Source organism: Elgaria multicarinata, chromosome 3 (genome assembly GCF_023053635.1).
Source record: "Elgaria multicarinata webbii isolate HBS135686 ecotype San Diego chromosome 3, rElgMul1.1.pri, whole genome shotgun sequence".
Classification (NCBI taxonomy): Eukaryota; Metazoa; Chordata; class Lepidosauria; order Squamata; family Anguidae; genus Elgaria; species Elgaria multicarinata.
Window position 1 is genome coordinate 106,725,753 of NC_086173.1, and position 22,881 is coordinate 106,748,633.

General features: G+C 39.9%; 1 protein-coding gene and 1 pseudogene across 1 annotated transcript in view; both read right to left on the reverse strand.

Moving 5' to 3' along the window:
* The window catches only part of CENPP (centromere protein P), a 187,669-nt gene that overhangs the window by 102,537 nt on the left and 62,251 nt on the right, over window positions 1-22,881 (reverse strand). The gene's annotated exons all lie outside the window — the stretch shown is intronic.
* On the reverse strand, window positions 2,072-2,147 carry LOC134397075 (U4 spliceosomal RNA; annotated as a pseudogene).

Sequence of the window (22,881 nt, forward strand, 5' to 3'; positions counted from 1 at the left end):
GGGGAACCAAATAATACTGCTACTCCATCTACAATATTGCAAATACACAGCCTTTCATCTATGTCCCCTTGATGACAACTCTGGTTCTTGCCCTAATTATTTCCCACCTCAACCGTTGCAAATCTTTTCCACTGGTCTTCCACTGTCTCCCCTTGCTCTCCAGCCTCTATCCAGCACATTACTACCAAAACCATTCAACTCTATCATCACTCTGGGTGCATGGCTACTACACTGGCTTCCTCTCTGTTTCTAGATCCTGCACAAATTTCTCATCTTAGGTTCAAAATTAGTTTTCCTCTAGAAGTGCCCTGTATTTGGCTCCATCCATCTTGCCCTCAATCCTGACCATCTTCCCAGTCCCAGCCGATGAAAAGCATCCCTACAACATGCTGCTGCTATCACCATGCTTCACAGTGGGGATGATGTTCTCAGGGCAATGAGCCCTGTTGGCTTTGTGCCACACATAGCGTTTTGTGCTAAGACCAAAAAGTTCAATTTTGATCTCTCCAAACCAGAGAATTCCCCCCCCCACACACACACACACATGTTTGCGGTGTGTCCTACATGCCTTTTGGCAAAATCAAAATGGGATTTGATGGTGTGTATGTTTTCAGCAATGGATTTCTTCTCTCCACTCTTCCATAAAGCCCAGCTTTGTGGAGCATCCAGGTGATAGTAGTCACGTCGACAGTTTTTCATCTCAGCTGTGGATCTCTTCAGCTCCTTCAGAATTACTATTGGCCTCTTGGTTGCTTCTCTGATTAATGCCCTCCTTACCTGGTCACTGAATTTTGGTGGACAGCATTCTCTAGGCAGAGTCACAGTTGTGCCATATTCTTTCCATTTGTAATAATGGATTTAATGGTGTTCCGGTGATGTTCATAGTTTGGGATACTTTTTTTTTTGTAACCCAACCCTGATTGGTGCTTTTCCAGAAATTTATCCAGGATTTGTTTTGATACTCCTTAGTCTTCATGATGCCGTTTGTTTAGATATGCTCTCCAACAAATTATGGGGCCTTCCAGAAGCAGGTTATTTTATCTGAGATCATGTGACACTTGAATTGCACACAGAAAGACTCCATTCAACTAATTATGTGACTTCTGAAGGCAGTTGGTTCCATCAGAGCTTATTTAGGGGTGTCATAGCACAGGGGGTGAATCCTTATGCAATCGATACCTTTCAGTTTTGTATTTGTAAATCATTTTGAAAAACATGTAGATTCTTTTCCCACTGTGACATTATGGATTATCAGTGAGAAGAAATCTTAATTAACTCCATTTTAATTCCAGGTTGTAACCGAACAAAACGTGGAAAAGTCAAAGTGTGTGTATGAATACTTATACAAGGCATTGTAGGTCCAATTACGTAAATATGGAGGAGATACTCCATTAGGTAAACTGGCTCCAACTGTTTAGGGCTTTAAAGTTTAAAACCAGCACTTTGTATTGATCCCAGAAACAGAATAATATTTATTTATTTATTTATTGAATGTTTATATCGCCCAATAGCTGAAGCTCTCTGGGCAGTTCACAAAAATTAAAACCATTCAAAGTATAAAACAAACAGTATAAAAACATGATATAAAATACAATATAAAAGCACAACCAGGATTAAAAGCAGCAGCAGTGCAGAAATACAAATTTATAACAGCCAAGTTAAAATTAATTTATAGACTGTTAAAATATTGAGGGAATAAAAAGGTCTTCACCTGGCATCTGAAAGAATATAGTGTAGGTGCCAGGGGAACCTTCTTAGGGAGCTCATTCCACAGCCGGGGTGCCACAGCAAAGAAGGCCCTACTTCTGGTAGCCACCTGCTTCACTTCCTTTGGGAGGGGCTCACAGAGAAGGACCCCTGAAGATGACCTTAGGGTCTGAGCAGGTACATATGAGAGAAGGCATTCCTTAAGATAGCCTGGCCCCAAGCTGTTTAGGGCTTTGAATGTTAATACCAGCACTTTAAATCAGGCCTGGACCTGGACTGGCAGTTAATGAAGCTAGAAGATGACTGGCATGATATGGTCCCATTGGCTAGTCCCTGTTAGTAACCGTGCTGCCCTGTTTTGTACCAGCTGAAGTTTAAATTAGCAATAATCACCCCTTGGATTAACCTCATTGGCTACAATACTGCCACTGCACAAAGCTGTTATGTTATATGTTATTACCTACCAACCTACTACATAGTCAGTCCCTACAGAAAACAACTAATGAATAAAAATTTGTTATTAGAGAATCATTCAGAAGCCAGTGGATTCTCCATTGCTGATGTAAAAGTTTAAATTCTCCTGCAAAGGAGCATGAAATTGCAGAATTCGAACATTTCAAAATATTGATCGCTTGATTACATTTCTATACTGCCCAATAACTGAAACTCTATTCAGTTCATTTGGAGATTAACAGGGATGATGGTTTATTGTCCCACTTCCACTGCTAATTAGCCCAGCAATGCTAAGATTACTGTTATTAATGGGAAATTATAACTGATGCATCTCATGAATTGAACTGTAGTGCACAAAATCTTGAGCTATAATATATTAGTTATTCATCAAGGTGCTAAGGACTTTTGCTGTTTTGTTATAGGAACTCTTATTTTTTAGTTATTTACAACATGCTGCAAAAGACCCTAAATTACCATAACCTATCCTGTATAAAAAAAGGTCTGCCAAGGATGTAAAGCTTTTATAAAATATAAACCAGCATGAATGATGTAAGCCTATGATTGTTTTTGTACTGTAGCCTTTAAGATATTTTACAGTTAGCTGAATTCTTCTGTGCACAGCATTCCTACAAAGCGTTATTTCTAGGGAAAGTCAAGGATGTTTTAAGAATTTAATTAAATATTTAGAGTGTGAAATGTATTTATTCTTTCTCCATGTTTTTAATATCATCACAGCAAAAGGCATTTCAGTAATCTTATATCAAACACTTCCATTCTTTTGCTATTCTTCATGTACTTTAATGACACTTCATGGACTGAACTAGTGGCCTTATCACTCTGTTAGGGTGATTCAGGAATGCCAACATATTTTTCAGTGAAGTCTGTTACAAATAATAAATCCAGCTCCACTTTAATGCTATTCTAAATCATTTAATGGCCCCACTTTATAGCTGGGTTTCTGTTTCTGGTTTATTTTTGTTTTTGTTTTTTTAGATCTTTAGTAAATTTGATCTTCATAGGACTATATTATAATAAATTTACCACTAAATAACCAAGAGAGAACATGCACATGAGAACAGAGTGTGCTGGCAGCACACATTGTGCTCTGAGACGGAAGAGGCAGACCATGCAGGTCTCTTTAGGCAGTGATGCCAGACAGGGGAATTGAGAAAGAACTATTCAGGTACACTAGAATGAGAACAGTTAACATAAAAACAGTTTGCAATCTAAGATTTCTTCATTTGAATTTTTACTAATTACAGTATGTGTAAGATTGGGGTTATAAAGTTTATTGGCATAGCATAGAGAAGGAAGCTTTTTGGGGCATAGAATGGGTTTAAATGGGTGTACAAGTGATAGGGTACTGTTTTAATATTAAATGGGCAAGTAGGCATACACACATAGAACACTGTATCAAGGGCTAAAAGATTTAGTTTGGATAAGGCCTGATAGAAAATGATTTGGAAATATGATTTGAGGTTGCTCAAAGATGTTACTCATGAGGACTTGCAACTTGGTTTTGCTCAAAAGACATTAGTCATAAGAACTTGTGACATGTACTAACGGTAACTAGGTGAAGGGTCCAGGGTGAAGGACAGGTGAGGTTGTGGTTGGAAAAATCCCTGTGTACATAAGAACAGAGAAGTAACCCAGACAGGTTAACCACAAGAACAAGGAACTTGACCGTTCATTGTCAAAAACAAATATGTCAGAAAGGAATGGGACATTATAGGAAGAGGATGGTCTTAATTATGAGGTGGTCCAATGGGTTTAGGAGTTTAGAAGACGTCAATAGGAGGAACTGATGATGTCAAATTGGGCATTTAGGGCTGAGCACAGAGGGGGGAAACTGTCTTCCCTTTCCCTCAGGCATGACTTGGTCTTGCCTGGGAGAGATGGGAGTCCCTCTGTGAAGAAGAGCTCCTTCACAGAGTCTATGTTTGTCTGTATTTATCTGTGTTTGTCTAGTTCTCCAGAAATATGCCAGATTTGTGAGAATATTCTTTTAATTTGCTTTGCTGAGTGTATCTGTTTGACTTTAACTTTCTTAAATTGTTTTAATAAATGTTTTAAAGTTAACACCAGTTTTAAAATCTCTTCACTGGCTGCTGATTAGTTTCTGGCCGAAGTACAAAGTGTTGGTTATTACTTTTAAATCCCTACATGGTTTGGGTCCAGGCTACCTGCGGGATCGCTTTCTCCCATACAATCCGCCCCGCACACTCAGGTCCTCTGGGAAGAATCCACTTCAGCTAGCAAAAACTAGATTAACACCTGTTACCCAGAGGACCTTTTCTTCTGCTACTCCCAGATTGTGGAATGGCCTTCCGGAGGAGCTTTGTCAACTTGACAGTCTTTTAGAATTCAAAAAAGCAATAAAGACTGATCTATTCTGGCAGGCCTATCCAGTGAAATTTTATAATGTTTTTAGGATGTTTTAAAGATGTTTAATCATGTATGATATGTTTTTAATCAGTTTTTAATGTGTATTTTCTATCATGTTTTTATATTGTTTGTTTTATACTTTGAATAGTTTTACTTTTTGTGAACCGCCCAGGGAGCTTCGGCTATTGGGCGGTATAAAAATGCAATAAATAAAATAAAAATAAATAAAAATAACAGTTTAATTGAGTTTGTGAGTCTCAGTGAAGTCAATCATTCTGAGCGTCTATCTCTGAATCTTCCTTACACTTACTACAGTGGGGAATTTAAGGAGTACTGTTGCAAGGTATTGCAGGAACTTATGCTTCCAAGCAGCCTATGCTCAGGACCTCTTAAAAAGACCACCAGAAAATCCCAGTACAGCAACCACGATTAGAAGTTGATTTGCAGGCTGTGGTATCATCTAACTACATTAGTGAAACTGCTTATACAGATATAACAATAACCTTACCTCCAAAACTGAAAGGGAGGGAGAATGCCTACATGTGTTACGTCTGCACTGAATCTAGGGAACTCTGCATTCTAAATCATCATCATCATCATCATCATCATCATCATCATCATCAAAATATATTTCTTACCCACCTCTCCATTTTGATCAAGGCGGGGAACAACAATAAATATAAAATACACAAAACTGAATTAAAACATAATATACATTGTTAAAATATCCTAAAAACATTCTAAAAACATCTTAAAATTCCACTGGATAGGCCTGCCAGAAGAGATCAGCCTTTATAGCTTTCTTGAATACTTACACCATACACAGTTATGAACTATAACTTAATCAGGACAAAAACTCCTAACTATTTGCTATAGAATCATAGAATAGCAGAGCTGGAAGGGGCCTACAAGGCCATCGAGTCCAACCCCCTGCTCAATGCAGGAATCCACCCTAAAGCATCCCTGACAGATGGTTGTCCAGCTGCCTCTTGAAGGCCTCATGAGATGAATAGAGCTTCTGTTCATTATGGACAAAATAAATTCATATCAACATGACCAGTAGAAAGAGGAGTGCATGACTATCACTATATACAAGTGTATATCTACAAAATATTCTTACGTTTTTCTTATATACCATCAGCAAAGAAGGAGGACAAGGCCTATAGAAGTCCCTGTCAATACACAGTTTCCCCTTCCTCCTCGCCACCATTGATAATTTCTCACTGGATTAAAGTAAGGAGATCCAAACATAGAAGCAGTCTTCTGCATGTGTCATCACTTGCAGGTTCAAGAACTATGGGCCTAAATTGGATGCACATTACGTTGAACGGAACGTAGTACAGACAGATCTTATCTGGCCTTAAGCACACATGCAAACGCACAAGTTTTTTAAATTACTGGGAGACATTCCCCTTTACACTTTTAAAGAATCAGGGGTTGGTGGGCTCATAGAATGCCTGAGGGCATAAATTTTCCAAGGCTGACTGCTCCCTTTCCTATGTTACTTCAAACTTCAAAGAGGCAGACCCTCTTGCAGTTTGAAAGGCTCCTTCAGAGGAGTCATGTCAGAGGGACCTCCTTCAAGACCAACTGTTTCCACTCTATAATTCTTTGACTTGTATGACAGTTACAAGTCAAAGTTAAAGGACCCTTTAACTTTGTTAAAGGACCCTTTGTTAAAGGACCCTTTGCAGGGAAGAAATTGGGAATATGCACCTAAGGGTGTACATTCTCAAAGGACAATTATCTCCTTTGGACCAAAGAATCATAGAATCATAGAATAGCAGAGTTGGAAGGGGCCTACAAGGCCATCGAGTCCAACCCCCTGCTCAATGCAGGAATCCTCCCTAAAGCATCCCTGACAGATGGTTGTCCAGCTGCCTCTTGAATGCCTCTAGTGTGGGAGATCCCACAACCTCCCTAGGTAACTAATTCCATTGTCGTACTGCTCTAACAGTCAGCAAGTAACACACTGCTACTACCCTTCAGCCTACATTCTGCAGGGGAGGGTTCACCTGTGTGCTACTCTCGACTGCCAAACTGAGGGCACTACAGATGCACAGCCTTCTGTCCCTGTTTGGAAGGGTGGGGGGAGGTTGGGGAAGGCCACGGATTTATCATTTAAAGCAGGAAAAAAATGCACCCTCAAGGGAGGGCCTAGCATCAGCAGGATGTGTCCCTTAAACCTTTTGTCACCCTGCCTATTACAAACATGGGAAGTGATATGTATGAAACATGTATTTTAATTTTAACACTATCTAGTAATAAATTCCAGAACAAGTCTCTCTCTCTCTCTCTCTCTGAACATGCAATATAATGTGGTATTCTTCAGAGTTATGCAATGCATCTATCTTGTTCTCCTACATATTCAGCACATTGAGCCACAGATGTTATAAATACTCATCACAAAAGAAATGCTACTCTTTTCTAGATCTAAGTCCTTGGTGTAACAGCACCACCTAACTGTAGAATAATTAAGTGCACATTCCCTGCACTTTCAAACATAAACTCTTACTTGTTTTTGTATTTTGTGCTAAATAAAATTCATATTTGTTTGAATTTTAAAAACTGTAAACATCTTTACTCCAGGATTGACTTATGTTAAGCAGAACCAGAAATAACCAAAACATCCGCACCCAAATGGATACAAAGGACAAGTAACTCCCGTATTGCTGAGTCTCAGCTCAGAAAAATCTGAAACATACCTGGAGACCAACTACAACATAAGCTGCTGCTACTATGGGAGAAACAATACTGTAAGAAAGGCATGCAAAAAAGCAAGCTAATACTTCAATAGCTGCAACAGAAGGTAAAGGGAGCACCAAAATCTCCTCCTCAGAAGAGCATGCTAGGTGCATTATGAAAGTAGGCATGAATTGTTGTTCATATGGGTATAACGACCAATATGCAATTTGGTTTACAACATAACTCACTATGTTGTGAAGGTCACTGTTATTTGAATTCCTTATACTTATAGAATTATATCCAATGGTGTCTGTCCACCAGCACAAACAGATAGCACTGGTAGAATGAATTCAGTGGGAGCATGCAAGGAGCTGCAGAGGGCAGCAGGCAAAGAGAAGGTAAAATCTCATTACATGAGCGGAAGTCTACCGGCTTAACGTTGGATGTAGTTCATAAACTGTAGATAAGTGCACATTCATTCAACAGTTACATGGATGAATGCACAAGTGCCCTTATGAATAAACTGCCGATTTATTTTGCTTTCATATTCTTTATCTTCTTTTGATTTTCTACTTGCTACAAATCAGTTATTCAGTCACACCAAAGGATGGCAGTATAATCCCAGCATATCAAGACTATTTCTCCAGGAAATAGTCTTGATATATACAAGAAATTCTGTATAATGAAGGATATTGCTTATGTGTAAACATACGTTCTTTTACAAAGCAGCCTGATATATTTGAATATATTTGCGCCTTCAAGGGGAGCTTAGCCCACATGCAGCTCCTTCTCCTGTTATTTTGGGCATCCAACAGATTCTTGTTTGATTTATATTATTCTGGAGCAGCAATGGTTAAAAGTGGTGGCTAAGTAACAGTAACTTGTTCAGAAATTTGCTTTACCAAACATATGCAGTATCTAAAGCTACAATTCTAAACACAGTTACTAAGGAGTAAAACCTACAGGATATAGCAGTGCTTGTGATTGTTCTGTCATCTGCACAGATAACCTAGCTCAAGTATCAGCATAACAACGACTTTGCCTAAGCTAACAGGTAATTTGATGACCAAAACTCTTCTAAGTCTAATGCAGAGGTCCCCAACCTTTTTGGATCTCTGGGCATATTTGAAAAATTGAAAAGCTGTTGTGGACACCACATGGCTGACAGAAGGATCATGGCTGGTTACAAAGTGAATGCCATGACAGTCTGGCATGAGGGCTTTTGCGTCCTAATCACAAGGGATAAGAAGTGGATGCAACTTCCAATTAAAGAAGGTGGGTTTGGATTTCCAGACCTTGTTTTGTATCATGGGGCCTACCTATTGGTTTATACTAAGTTCTGGTCCTTTCCAGTTCGCTCAGACGTGCCACCTTGGTCAGTTTTGGAATCCTTATGGTTAGAACCTTTTCCTAAATGGATGGCACTTGGTTCTCAACATATTAGACTAAATTTTGGCTGCTGGAGAGGTATGTCATATAGCGTCACATCAATTACAGTATGATGATCCATTCTCTCATGCAAAATTGACTTTATGGGAAAACCTGGATTTAAGAATTGGAAAGAAAACATTCTTGTGGAGGACATGGACAGATAAGATTATCTTTATTTTGGATCAGTTAATAGGTCTCCGCGATGGGTTTTTGTCATTTTCTGATTTACGTTCTAACTATAACTTATCTACTATGGCTGAATGGCAATACTTGCAACTGCGGCACTTGCTGGAATCATAGAATAGTAGAGTTGGAAGGGTCCTATAAGGCCATCGAGTCCAACCCCCTGCTCATTGCATAGGATTGGTCCGGCTCCTTTTATAGCTTCAGAGCCTCCTTCTCTTATAGCAGATGAACTGACACGTCTACTCATGACTCATATATTAAACTATTTAGTAGTAGTAAATAAATATAATACCTGGAGAGGATTGGAATAGAGAATTTGAGTGTCCTATTTTGCCTAATCAATGGATTGCTGCCTTAGCGTCTGTATCTGAAGCTTCTATGGATCTCATTCGGCAAAAAGTCTTGTTTCAGTTTTTTGGGGCTCCGCAACGCCTTTTCAATAAGAGTCTGTCTAAGTTACACAATTGCTGGAGATGTAATGCACCTAATGCTTCTTTAATTCACATGTTTTGGCAATGCCCGGTAGTCACCCCTTTTCGGGAGGAGGTTATAATAAGGATAAATTTGAAACAATCTTTAATATGGAAGGATATGCATGTCCTCCTAAACTACCTTCTGGTTTCTTAGAAGCTAAGAAATGGTCAGCGCAAATGGATTTCCATGTTGGAAGGATAAATGCTCACGTCCAACAATGCAATGGACTGAGGACTTAACAACGTTCTCAACATTTGAACATGTGTTATATAGGCATAACTTGCAACTGGATATGTATATGGATGTTTGGTCTGCTTTTCTTGACACCTATGCATAAATCTTTCCCTTTTTTAATTAATGGTATATCTGATAAAAACAAGAATATTCTTGTATATGTAATGTATTTTCTTTCTGTTTTCACTATGGGTTTTTTTGTTCTGTTTTGTTGATATTCACAATAAAAAAAACCTATTTTTTAAAAAAAAGAAAAGAAAATTGTCAAAGAAAATTTGAGAAACTGTTGTGGGCACCACCACCACATGGCTGCCATAGAGCTCCTAGATGGCTATAAAATGGCTGCCACAAAAGTGTGGCATGACGACCTTTGGTTCCTAATCACAAAGGATAAGAAACTGGTCAAAAAAACTGAGCTCAGACAGAGGTTGGATTTGAATATCAGCTACAACACACACCACAATGAAACTCTCATTTCACAGAAGGCAAACTGGTGAGGTTCATAGACAGTAACTTGACCAAGGAACTAAGCATAAGGGGTCCAAGCCCTAAATGCCAAACCACATATTTGATCCCACAGAACACAACAAAACATCATTTCATAGAAGGCAGTACTTAACTACAGATATACTCTTTCTCACCAGAATCACCATACACACATAATATCCCTTTCACCCAGGATTACCACCAAAACACATACACACACACACACACCTTCTCTCAGGATCACCCACTCCAAAACTCAGGATCATCAAACCCTTTCCTTCTAGTAGCAACCTAAGAGTAGCCATCTGAAATGGAAGAATTTAAGTTGTTTTGGTATAGGTGTTTTACATCAAAGTAAAGACAAAAACTTCCAGGCATATGTTACCAGCTTATGAAGTTTGGATCTGGACAAATAGTAAATGGATTACAGAAATATTAAATTAGCAAATTCAGGGCTAAAGACTTGCCTGAACTTGTTTTCTTCCTTGATTTGTATTACCTTGAATGACATTATGTTGTTTCCCCCCCCCCCCCACTTTACTGGAGATAGCTGCTGAGCATCTTTGCCTCAAAAATGAAGAGCTCTTAGGCAGTCTGCAAACTAAGAAACTGATATATATGTACGTTTTTAAAAAACAACAACACATTCCTGAATTACGTTCACAATCTCCATTGATGTCTCCTAACTCAGTCGTTCGGCATTACTATTCTTGATAATTCTGAAATCAGAATTATTCTGCAGCTCATAAAATCTTCTCAGTGCACATCTCAGTGCACATCTGGTATTTCATGAAAAGGTTATATGGTTTGCTCCTTAGATAAAGGCTCCCTGGTGGTTCCTGTTATGTAATTTAGAGATGTGACTTGTCATTCAGAGACTGGGTTCAGACAACACGACAACCAACGGTGGTTAAAATAATCTACGGTTGGTTATTTAACCCACCATGTTATGCAGAGGGAGTTTGATTACTTAATTAACCAACACAAATGACCAACACTGTGCAGAGTTAGCTATTTGAACCACCATTGGTTATCATGCTGTGTGGAGGGCACCGTTGATTATTTCCTTGGCCATCATTTCGTCAGCCACAGAGTCACAAGTCAAGAGCAGTCAAAGCAGTGGCTGCCGCTTTAGTCCAGCTGGCAGGATAGTTTTTCGTCAGCAATGGCTGATGGGATACTAGTGGGAGGGCTGAAGAGGGAGAGAGCGAGCAGGGGATGAGTGGGTCAACTCAACCTGGACTAGCAGTCAACTCAACGCTGATCCTAATCCACACCATGGTTCATTATTATCATGCTGTGTGGGGAGTACCCCCTCAATAAACAACAGTTGAGTTGATTATTACCCTACCATTGAATATCGTGTTGTCTGAATGTGGCAAGTTCCTACCCTTAAAAGAAGCAAAAGCCTTGCTGCTCATACAGGGAAGGAATAGAAGGCATATGGAGTATTTAGAATAGTTGATTAGAGAGGACTGTGCAGATCTAGGTTTGTCCCAAAATATTTCTGCCAAGAACCTTTTTCTGTATCACAATCCAGCCTTATAAGAAGAAAAGGGTGGGGGGGGGAGAAGGACAATCTTATAATGCTTAAAAATAAGAAATGGTTAATTTTATTTCTCTAAGGAACAAAAGCTCAGGGAACACTTGAACTAGCTTGTTTCTGCCCTAGGCCAGTGTTCTTCACTACAAGGTTTGAGCGTCACTGGCAACTCCCAGTCACATCGTGTGATTCTCCATCTCTCTCTCTCTCATTCACTCACTTCCCGGTCGGGGTGGGGAGACCTGCTGCTCATGAACTGTAACATGGGGGTGGTGGGGTGATGAGGGAGAGAAAAATGCAGGAGCAATGAGTCAACTAGCAGTGGAGAGGGGAGGAGCCCAAGAGCAACATGAAGGGCTAGCTGCAGTGCACTGAGCAGGCATTGAAGTGGAGGGGAAATTGAAATCACAGGTGAGAGATATTGCAATGTTGACCTCCACTAGGAGATTTTTCAGAGCACTCTCTCAAGAAGAAGAAAACAATCCATCCCAGTCCAAGGATCAAGTGAGCCTCTCGGAATTTGCCTCCCTGATGTCTTGGCAACTGACTGATAAGGCTTTGCTTGGATGACATGGAGGGCAATAGGAAGGAGCAGCCTGAAAAGGCTGCCATGTCACCACCTGACCGGGGTGGGGAGAGAAGAGCTCTGCACTGGCACCCAAGTGGCCTCAGTGGTGGTGCCTGGAGCCAAAGTACCTCCTGCTTGAAAAATAGTGAAGATCACTGCCCCAGGCAAAGAATCACCTGGTTATGCATGAGAAGGACAGTTGTTTTCAGCAGTATCAAGGACTTACTAAGAAATTTTCTCTTTTGGAAATCTTCTCTTGCTCAAGTTATGGATGTACTTATTCCTGAAAAGATATCCCTTCCTAAATAATAAAAAATACCATAGCGTTTAGTGCAATAAATTGGGTAGTGTAATGTGTTATTGGCTGGATTTCTAACCCCCAAAAGAAACCATTTATAGAAAGATAACACATTGTACTAAGAGAAATTCTGAAAGCAATTTTCACTCCAAAAATTATTAATCCATTAAAAGATGATTGCAAAATGATAAATTTCTACGATAATTCTAAATTAATTTAAAGCATTGGGTTGGATCCAGAGTTGCCCCTCCACAAGCAGAAAGGCTCCTTCTGACATCAGAGAGAATCAGGATTCAGTGGAGGTTCCTCAGACCCAGAAGAAGGGGGAAAGTGGCAATTTCCACCAATTCCTCCTTTCCCCTGCATCACCTATCACACTGTTCTGGAGTTTCCCCTAATTCACTAGAGCAGATTTTTGTTGGCATAGGAGGGTGCAAGCGGAAGGGGAAATCAGTGTAAATTGCGTCCCCTTCCACTCACCAGTTAATCCAGTTTGCAGAATTTTGCTCTGTGGAGAAAGTGGATAGGGAAAGTATGATAGGATTAGGAGACCTAAGTTGGCTGGAGGATAGAACGGGAGCGGACAAAGAATGGAAACTGGAAAATATATATTTTTAGAGAATATAATAAAAAATGGGGGGAAGAAATAGAGAACCTCCTCTTAAAAAATCACTGGGAAATATGGCGTGTATACAAAAAGGATTTACTCCCAAGTATTTCCCCAATAACACCAGTGATAATGTTTCGGAATTTTCCAGGAAATTTAAAAGATAAGTTGGGGAAAACTTTAATAGAGAGGAATATAAAGAAGTTAAAAAATTGGTTAAGGACACTCGAGCAGAATTAGAAGAGGTATTAAAGGAGAAGAATGTATCGTGGTTAAATTATTGTCAATTAGAACAATGGACAAAGAAATGGTTAAAGGATAACGGAGAGTATAAAGAAACTACGAAATTTGAGGAGTTGATCTTAAAGAGAGAAATTGAGAAAGGAGAAAATAAAATGATAAAAGGGCTAACGAGTGAAATATATAGAATATTAGTTGGGAAGGGGGAGACAGAAAATATGGGTAAGATGGTGTGGAAAACTGATTTGAAGGTACAAATAGGGCAAAAGAGTTGGGAGGGAATATGGAGACAAAGAGTGTTGAGAAATATGTCAGTGAGGATAAAAGAAAATTATTATAAGATTATATGGAGGTGGTATCTAACCACGGTGAGATTAAATAAAATAAATAAGCTGAACTCAGCAAATTGTTGGAGAGGATGTAAAAAAAAAGGAACGTATTTACATATGTGGTGGGAATGTGAATTTGTTCAAAAATTGTGGAAAATGGTGTTTAATGAGATAAAAGAAATTGTTGGAATGGAGATTGAAGAGACACCTACAGTGGCATTGCTATCATTATATGGAGAATTAAACTGTAATAAAGAAACAAAAGAATTGATAATGAATTCGCTGACAGCAGCAAGGTTAATCTAGGAACTGGGAGGTTCAAGGAGATTATCATGTTGAAGATTGGTACAAAGAGATATGGGATATTGCTATTAATGATAAATTAACATGTAATATAAAAGTACGAAGAGGGATAACAAAAACGAATGATTTTGAGGGAATTTGGAAACAATTCCTAGAATATGTTTTATCTAAGGGGAGTGGGAAACCACCTCCAGAAGAAACAATGAGATTCTGGAAACAGGAATAGATCCCGGGGTGAGGGGGTGCACTTTATGCTACATGATTATGTTAAAATATTAAATTAGAAAATGTTACAAGGTTATTCAATTTTATGTATTATGTTTTTTTGTCATTGTATTGATGTATGTTTAAGTTTTGAAAAGAATAAAAACTATTAAAAAAAGAGAAAAAATTAATAGATTTTTTTTAAAAAAGGGAAAAAAAGAAAGTGGATGGGGAGAGATTTTTCTCCCTCTTTCATAATACTAGAAGCCAGTGTCATCAGGAGATTAAAGATAGATAAAAGGAAATACTTCTTCTCACAGTTAAACTATGGATTTCGCTGACACAAGACATAGTGATGGCCAATCTCGACAGCTTTAAAAAGGGGTTAGACAAATTCCCGGAGGAGAAGGCTATCAATGACTACTAGTCCTGATAGCTATATGCTACCTCCAATACCACAGGCAGTATGCCTCATGTACACCAGTTGTTGGGGAACATGGGCAGGCAGGTGCTGTTGTTGCACCTATGTCCTGCTTGTGGGTTTCATGTGCGCAGGTTGACCACTGTGTGAATAGAATGCTGGACTAGATGGATTCATGGTCTGATCCAGCATGGCTTTTCTTATATTCTTATGTTCATATGAGCAACTCCAGTTCTAACCACTGTTTCATCCCCCACAAAAAGAATGGAAGAAGGAAATCAAGGGGACTAAAAACACCATATCTGAAACCAGAGACAGTTATACTTCTGAGGTTTTTAAATTACAGGAAGAGGTCAGGAAAGGAGGTTTTGTTTTTAGAATGTGTAATTGCCCAACCAGAGAAGAATGAAAGACACACATCTAATATTCCTATTATAGTAAACTAGTAATCAGATGCTGTATATAAAGGATGGTACTGCATATCACAGAAGGTTACAGCTGAAGTGTATTTGGAATACCAATCTAATTTGAAAAACAGCATTAAATCACTGAAGTACTTTAATTCAGATTAAAGGATTTATCATTTTGCACAAATAAATTAGGTCTTGCAATTTACTATACCAGTTCAGCAATAGCCAACACCCTAGCGCTTGCCAGAATGTGAAGGAGATTATAATGTGAAGGAGCTGGTGTGGTGTAGTGGCTAGAGCAGAGCTTTCCAAACTGTGTGTCGCGACACGTTAGTGTGTCAGCTGCAGTGTGTAGGTGTGTCACATGAACGTAACGAGAAACCTCTGAGTCTATGTGAAATAAGCAATACCAACTTGCATGCATTTTTACACAGCAAAGGTGCCGATTAGTACGGTGCACTAGTATATTCCCCTTCCGTCGTTTCCGTGTATGCACACCACGGTCGAGGGATCATACAGGTACTGCGCATATGCAGTAAGCATAATCGGGTCGAAACAGCTGATTCCCCGTCACTTCCGGTGACGTGGCTGCACCTGAAGTGACGCATTCGAGAAATTCCATGGGTCCAGTTTTTTGATAGAACACTGTCTCAACCGCCGCTCGATCGCAGCTCGACAAAATTGGTTCAATGTGAAAAGTCTTGGAAATGTATGTTATTATCCTGCAAATCATATTTTTTTATTATTTTTTTGCAAATCATATATTTTAAAAAATATAAATGAAAGGTTTTCATGAGATATGTTGTGTCCCCATACATTTCATTATTACAATTTATGTATGTGTCCGTATCTCTTATAAGGGGTTAGTTTAACCTTCGGTTTGCTAGTGTGTGGCGAAATGATGCATGTCTAAAAAGTGTGTCACCAACATGAAAAGTTTGGAAAGCTCTGGGCTAGAGTGTTGGATTGGAAGTTGGGAGATCCAAGTTCTAGTCCCCATTCGGCCATGGAAACCTACTGGGTGACTCTGGTCCAGGCACAGACTCTCAGTCCAACCTACCTCACAATGTTGTTGTTGTGAGGATAGAATTGGAGAGGAGGAGGATTATGTATGCTGCCTTGGGTACCTTGGAGGAAAAAAGGCGGAATATTATAAATGCAATAATAAATAATAAATAATGTGACTCCCAGAAAATATGTAGTCAGAAGCATTTGCTGCCATGCTAAAATTAATGGCTATAACTTTAACACATTTCTTACTATTATGACACAAAATACTGTATTAAATTGAAACTATAAATGCTCTATAAGAGTACTAGAATAAATCAATTTGCTATTCCACACAACAGAAGCCAAAAGCCAAAACAAACTACATTACTATTGTCTGATCTAACTAAAGGGAGACCCATTTCAAAATTACTAATGGGGGAAGGTTAGACTAGTTGCAATGTTTTCATACAGTGAACTACAGAACATTAGGAGCAGGATTGCACTCTAGTAGTTTAACTTACTTAAGCCTGTAATTCTAAACTCACTAAGTCTCTTTGAACTCAGTGATGTTTACTTCTGAGTAAAGAAATCTAGAACTGTACTCTAAATCTGAATTAAGAATAATAAGAATTGTTCCTTAATTTTTCTCCTACTTTTCTAATTTATGCAAAGATTGATAGTAACCATTCAATTTTAAAATAAAAGGTTGAATATTTTGCTAGGAAATAAATGAAAGGGACCTCAACCTGACTGACTGACACATGAATAGCAGATCATTCAAGAAGCATTTCTATACTTTTCTCTTTCTGAGAAAATTATGTACTTTAAGAAATATAGTTGCTCAATGAAAAGAGACCGAGAACACTTTTTGCATTCACTTGCATTCAGTAAAGTTTACAAATCTGGTTTCTATTTGTTTCTGGGAAGACTCAGTTTGAGAACAAAGCTGCTAACAGGAAACATATGGAAAAGTTCTACAGAAAGTGAACAACTGACTTCAGCTCTAAATGCCACGTATTACATTCCAGTGTCTCAAACAATCTGGGAAGAAGACTGTAACATTTACCTTAGAAGTTCAATCATCCAACAGTACACAAGTCATGTGAATTTTAAAAGCTTAATAACTACAAGCCCTGAAAAAATTAATAGACTTCCAAACTGAGAAAGCTGGAAAAATTATTCAGTTTCATGAAACTAGTTAACCAGCATAAGCCTTGAAAAACATCCCACAAAAATTAGCTCAACATCATATGCTGCCAGAAATCAAATTTGCTGCAGTTTCTTTACAAAATGTGAATGTATCAGTACAAATGTAATTTAAGAGTTATTAACTATATGGCTGCTGGGAAAGACAGATAAAAAGGTAAACTACTCTTCCTTGGATTTTACTTGATACTACATTAATACAGAACACACTTATTCTAGGAGACAAGATGTTATTTCAGCTTCAGCACACAAGGGAGTCTCCAATGAAATGTGACAACATCTGCAACTGAGCATATCCTGAGCATGGGAAGTGTCTCTTGTATATACACATTACAGCTTTTCAGTATAACAGTACAAAACTGTACCCTTTCCATTTCTGTTCAACATTTAAGGTGTTTTGTCTACTATGGCTCGGATTCTGAGGTGCCCTTCCATGAAGGAAAGGAGTGCTTCTGTTCAGACAAGGGATTCTAATCCAATGGAGGCTACAGTTGGCAGAACAGGGAGTTGACTTTCATTCATTCCCCCATCCCCCTGCAGCCCCCAGCATTACCTGTCATGCTGCTCCAAAAGGTCCCTTCAACCCCCCCCAGAGGATACTGAGGGCTGTAAGAAGTTTAGGGGATCTGAGAAAATCACCTCCCAACCACCAGTGGGAACATACCATGAATAGAATTGCACTCACAGAAAATTGGAATCCACACTTACATTTCCACCTTAAAGCATACTCTTGTATTAGAAGGAAAATACACTCAAGCAACGTAGTATCAACTAAAAAAGCATGTACTGGTAAAGAACAAAGTAGTAAGAAAGTAAGAGCCCTGCTAGATCAAACCAAAGGCCTCTCTAGCTCAACTTCTTGTTTCCCCGCAGTGGCCAACCAGATGCAAATAGGAAACCCACAAGCAGGACATGAGGGCAATAGCCCACTCTCACTACTATTGTTCCCCAGAAACTGATCTCCAGACACACAGAGCCTTTAATCCTGGAGCCTTATTTTTCATGATTTTTTCTAAAAGCTATCTAAGTCGGTGGACATCACCACTTCTTATGTTAGGCTCATTTTTTTACAGAGAATTTTTGTTTTCACGTATCTTGGAGGGCATGCAATTTTTATTATCCTTGAGATAGGCACTTCTTCTCCAATCAGTAGACAGGGTCAACATCTTTGCTGGTTTCTTTCAATAAAACAGATACTAGAAAAGCAGAGAAGCTCCAAATGCAGGTTGGAGTCCAGTGAACTACACCACAGGATGGCAGAACCTTCTGCACCACCCTCCTTCCAAAGGCCGTGTCAGTGTAGGAGTACTTATCCATTTTATATTGCTGTATAAAGCTGTGAACCATGGCCCATGTTGCTACTCTGCAAATTTCCTTCAGAGAGGATCTATCCCAAAGGGCTGCCAACATGGCTGCCCCTCTGAATGAGCTGTGATTCCCTGAGGGGACTGTTTCCCCAAACTGACATATGCCATATGTATGTAATCCCAAAGACACCTGGATGTCCTGGACGTTTTCTTCCCAGAGGCCTTCCAAGTAGTGGAATAAACCTTGTTAGCGGTTAATCTACAGGAGGCTAATAAGGTCTTCAGAAACCCTTCTGAGTAGCCTAAATCCTTGAGCCATTGCCGCTCAATCTCCAGGCTGTCGGATGAAATTTATGAATTTGTGTATGAAACATTGGTCCCTGTGTCAGAAGATCCTCTCTGTCCGAGAGTCTCCAACACATCTATTGAAATAAAGACAAGATCTGGAAACCAGGGATGTGCAATCATAATGGAGCCAAAATGATTACTTCCATCTGTAGATCCCTTGTCCTCCACAGAACCTTCATTAGAAGAAACAGTGGAAAGGCATATAGCAGGCCATGGGGCTTCCAGAGCACTGTATCTCACTGCTTCTGGACAGAGATACCATGTCATAAACAATGACAGCTTTGAATTTTGTGGAGCCACAAACAAGTCTAAACAGAGACAGCTTAATGGCCCAAAGTTCCAGCAGGTTTATGGTCTTCTTTGACTCTATCTTTGTCCAGGATCCCTGGGTCACCTTGGACTTCATCTGTGACCCTCATCTTAAGAGACTAGTGTCTTGTTGTAATGATGATCTGAGTGGGAATCGCCAGTGACACTCCTCTGGCCAACTGGAACAGGTCCAACCACCATGACATCTCCACCCAAAACAGGATACACAAATTTTGGCTATATTGGTAGCCAGTCAATTTTTACTTGCCATGAACCTTCCCGAAAGGCAAACATAGGTCCTTTTTGGTGATATACCACCTGAGGTGCAGGACAGAGACTTTCCCCAACTTTCTGATGCCCAGACCTACCCCGTTTCTTTTAATCCCAGCAGATTCTTTTAATGTACTTGAACGGGGGTTCTGTTAAAGGTGCAGATAACAACAGTTCTTAATATGGACAGAAGAGATGACAAAATTAAGAAAGTCTCCAGAAATATATCCAGAGTTAATAAGGAGCTTCAAGCATTAAAAAAAAAAAAAAAGGGGGGGAGGCTACTGATTCACAATTTATTAAACACTGCAGACATTGCAGTTAAGTATTTATTCTTGAACCACTTGATTATTTCAAACAAGATGTTACAGAGGTTTTGCATCCTATTGTGCCCATGCATTCACGGGAGCAACCACTTGTGCAACCGGGCTTTCGTGTTTCTAAAAATAACTCAAAATGAGCAATAACGCTAGTTTCTGGAATGGGGCAAGTCAGCGAAGCTCACAGAAGGGAGCTCTACCAACCAGTCCTGAAATGGAAATCAGCATTTCCGGGATTATTTCTAGTGCAGAAGACCTGTTGTGCAGGCCTCTCACTGTTGGATACTGCCCAATAACTTCTTCATTAATATAACATGCAGTAATTAAAATGGTGAGCCATATTAAAGAAACTTTGAAAGTCATTTGATATGAAAAAAAATATTGAAAGCATCTGATTTTAAGCTGTCATTTGAAATGTTATTAAATGCTTAAATTTTTACATCTGTTTTACTTTGAAAGTGAACCAGTATGATGAATTCTTGCTTTCCGTTGCTTATCCTATTGTCACATTACAGGAAATCCAGCAGTCATAACAGAACTAGCCTCTTTATCTTATCAGACACTCAAAGTCCACATTTGTCTTCCCATTTTCCAGTTTCTAAGCAGAAAACTGGAAACTTCACTCTATTGTACAGTACCAGGTTGCAGGTCCCAAGACAAAAGTGGCTGGATTTTTTTTAAGGCACAAACAACTGTTCAGATTGCATCCTAATGTTAAAATTCAAAACTATGGCCTTAGCTAGACTTAAGGTTTATCCCGGGATCGTCCCGGGGTCATCCCTATTCATGTAAATGACACACAGGATATCCCGGGAGCAGGCAGTGATGACCCCGGGATGATCCCGGGATAAACCTTCGGTCTAGCTAAGGCCTATGTCTGCCATACTTAGCCATTTTCCACTTCTTCTGGTCACAGAATAAGAAGGTAGTTTATACCCACCAGGCACATTCCTTCTAACAGAATGTTCCAGGACACCACTCTGTAGAGTTGTCCTACATGGCTAAGGTACCCCACATATATTCATCAGCACGTCCTTCATAACTAACCACTTAGTCTCACAATCTCTCCCCTTTCCTGTGGTTATTGCCCTTTGATACCCTACGCTACACACCATACATACCTGACAGGGCTGGCCCTACCATTAGGCAGAGAGAGAGAGAGAGAGAGAGAGAGAGAGAGAGAGAGAGAGACCAATGACCATTAGGCCATTGGCTCCTCCTGTCTCAGTGGTGCTTTGCTTGAGCAACAAGGTTTACCTGAACTTTGGCTCCATATTGTGTTTTAGTCTTGCTCTTTGGGTCCCGACTTCTAATTTGCCATCTGATCCTAATTGCAACTTGGTCCTGCTTTCTGCATTATCTTCAGCCTCAAATTGTTCTTTGGATCTAACTAGTGGGTTGTCCCTCAGTTTCTGGTTCTCAGTTCCTGATTTATCTCATACGGCCAACCATAGCCCAGCCCTAACAACCAAGTATATGTTCATGGGAATTGTCTAGATGAGACTGCAGGGAGGAGATAGCAAAGCTAGCCCAGTCCCAGTTGCTGTCACCAAAGTACTGTGTACAGGCTTAAATTGGAGTATGAACGGCAATTATCTCATGGGATGTTTTCTCCTGTGTCCGATATTCAGGTGCAAAGTTCATCCAACCATGAATGTGCATTTCAGATGTTGGGAACCAGCCTGGAGATACTGTTAATATATTTTCCTGCTGCGTAGAAAGATTCTGAATGATTGACAAGGCTATGGATGTCTACTAGTCATGGAGACTGTATTATTTCTGGTATCGGAAGCAATATGCCTTTAAATGCCAATTGTTGGGGAAGACAAGGAAGAGGGTACTACTGCATTCATGTCATTTTGTAGGCTTCCCATAGGCATCTATCTGGTTGGCCACTGGGGAACAGAATGCTATACTAGATAGATCTTTGGTCTGATTAAGCAAGCCCTTCTTATGTTGTTAATCTCAAACTTGAAGCCAACATTACTTGAGAAGTTGAATTTGAGCAATGGGTTGCATGGTCATTATGACAATCATGGATCAATCCATGCATCGTGGGGGATTATGTAAATGACAGTGGCCATGTCTACACCTGCCAGATATTCTGGGGTCGTGTCTAGGTCATTCCAGTGCATCCATATGGTGCACAGGGGGTCCTGGGGGCAACCCGGGATGACCAGGGACTTTCTCTCAGACCATGAATTTCCTGATATTTCCGTGGTCCTGGGACCATCCTGAGGAGCGTGGGCGGTGCGGCCGCCATGTCTAGGTCATCCCATCCTCCCCACGAGGAGCGGGCTGGGCACGGAGCTGCATGGGGAGGCTCCATGCCCACGGGGGTACCCCCGCAATTTAATCATCCCTGGGATGATGAGGTGGGTGGGTGTGGTTCGTTGTTATTTTTACCTTTTTCCGCACGACTGGCTCCTCTTTAAAAAATGATGTCCTTCCGGGACATCATGCAGCAGTCTAGATGCTGGGGGACGACCACAGAAGCAGGTAAGTCCACAATCCTCCCCCTCCCTCCTGCTACACCCTTAGGTGTAGACATGCCCAATCACGCATGCAGCACATGTGGGGGCACAGGGAGAAGCCACGATGGCTTCTACCCTCTGCATGATCATCCAAACCCAGTCAATAGCTCTCAAGGCGACATACAATATTTATTTATTTATTTATTACATTTCTATACCGCCCAATAGCCGGAGCTCTCTAAAACCAATAAAAACAAATAAAATCCCAAGTCGATATAAATTAAATTAAAAGCAGCAAAGTACAACAATCAATTAAAAGAAGCAGAGGCTAAAAGAGGCACCATAAGATGATCTAAAAATATCATGGAGTTAAAGCCAGATATTTTAAAACACAACACAGCAAGATAAATATACATAGGATTAAAAGGCTAAAGAGAATGAAAAGGTCTTTGCCTGTCACCAATAATATAAGAACATAAGAGCAGCCATGCTGGGTCAGACTAAAGGGCCATCTAGTCCAGCATTCTCTTCACAGTAGCCAGCCACATACCTATGGGAAGCCCACAAGAAGGAGATGAGTGTAACAGCACCCTCCATGTTCCCAGCAACTGGTATAAAGAGGTCATAGCTAGATGGGGCTTTATCCTGGGGCGATCCCCGGGATTGTCCCTGTGTGTTCACATGATGCATAGG